Raw genomic sequence first — 1,157 nt, 5'->3', positions numbered from 1 at the left:
ATTTATTTGACTCTACCTTTGCTGAAGCTCAACTCCAAACTCCCAAGCCGTGTCAGCTTGCTCAAAGCCGTATGTAATTTAACTTCATGCCTTTCCAAGTTGCAACACATTTTGTGCCGTTAAGAGTCACACTGCACTGGTTTTAATCTGCTCTTTGTAATAACAATGCGTATCAATCCAGCATATGAAAAAGCACGTCTGTGGAAAAAAATCCTGTCTTGCTAGAAATCCCTAACAATAAACTTGTCTGAAATTGCCCCCCAAACGTACGTGCTACTTAATTCTAGTCAACTGACAGAAAACTGTTTTTCCACAAGATGCCTTTCCTCCCAAACAAATCAATTCCTACACATTTTACAGGTATTCCCAACCGGCAATTCCATCAGTCTTGGTGAAAAGCTTTGCTGCAACTTTGTACAAATGCTCAAGATTTTTTGAGAAAAGCGTAAGAAATTGCAGCAACACTGAAAAGAGGACGCCCCCCCCATACTAAGTAATAGGACTTACAAAAATAGTATCAAAATAAAAAATTCCTGTGTATCACTGATTTCCAGTGCAGATCACGGTTACTGAACGAATAACAGAATCACGGTTCATTTCCGCGCTAATTTCACCGACTGTGTGCTCTATCTTCACGCATCACTTAGTTAAAAGGTCATCCTCAATGTCCGCTTTCAGAGAGCGGGCGTCTTCAGCATCTCCGTGCTGCCTGCCATACCATGTAAACGGCAGCAGGTTTAGCTTATAATCACTGAAAGAAATCTACTCATAAATCAGAGATGAACAGAGGACATGCAATTCTGCACCACCCTTTCAACACAGCCAACACGCTGACTCAACAAGGGCAAGACAACATCAGGAGCTGTAAAGGTAAGATTCACCCGCTGTCAGTGACATATGCAAACCCACGCAGTAACTAACTGTTGGAGTTTGAAGACACCCATTGAAGTCCAAGACTTTTAATGAGAAACTAATGGACAAGGAAATTTCACGCAGAAGCTTGCAGCACAGCAATGAGGGGGAAACCACACATGCAACAATAAACTCCAAAGCAAGGATGTGCAAGTACCACAGTGAAATTACTGGGTGGCTCAAAGACAGTGATGAAGGCCGAGTTTATGAAGAACTAAAAAAAAAAAAAAAAAAAAAAAAAAAAA

Source organism: Aptenodytes forsteri, unplaced genomic scaffold (genome assembly GCF_000699145.1).
Source record: "Aptenodytes forsteri isolate BGI_AS27 unplaced genomic scaffold, ASM69914v1 Scaffold200, whole genome shotgun sequence".
Lineage (NCBI taxonomy): Eukaryota > Metazoa > Chordata > Aves > Sphenisciformes > Spheniscidae > Aptenodytes > Aptenodytes forsteri.
The sequence above is the reverse complement of the archived record's forward strand: the minus strand, read 5'-3'. Positions refer to the sequence as shown.